Raw genomic sequence first — 428 nt, 5'->3', positions numbered from 1 at the left:
TTTAAACTGTCAATAGGAACCCTCTGTAAAAAAATGAAATATGATTAGAAGGGGGCTATTTTATAAATGAGAGAAGCAAAGAAAAGGGGGTAGCTCAGAAATACCATACCATTTTACTTCACTCTTTTTTACAACACTTTGAAATAAATTTTGAGAATAAAGTCCATTCTCAAAGATGGAAGTTTTTTCTTCCGTTTTTTTTGACCCATTAAATTTTGGGTGCCTTGCCCTTGGGTGGATCATATAAAACCCAAAAACCAAAAAATTTTTCCCTGGGGGGGCTTTTTCTCTCATAGGCCAAAGCCACCGAACACATGCACTGTACTAAAAACCCTTGTCTCCTCTTTGTATCCAGTTAGCTCCTTTTCTGCGGGTGATTTTTGTGGTTACCACTTTCTGGGGTTTTTACTTGTCACTTTTTTTGCATA

Source organism: Penaeus monodon, chromosome 28 (genome assembly GCF_015228065.2).
Source record: "Penaeus monodon isolate SGIC_2016 chromosome 28, NSTDA_Pmon_1, whole genome shotgun sequence".
Classification (NCBI taxonomy): Eukaryota; Metazoa; Arthropoda; class Malacostraca; order Decapoda; family Penaeidae; genus Penaeus; species Penaeus monodon.
This window is presented reverse-complemented; position numbering follows the sequence as displayed.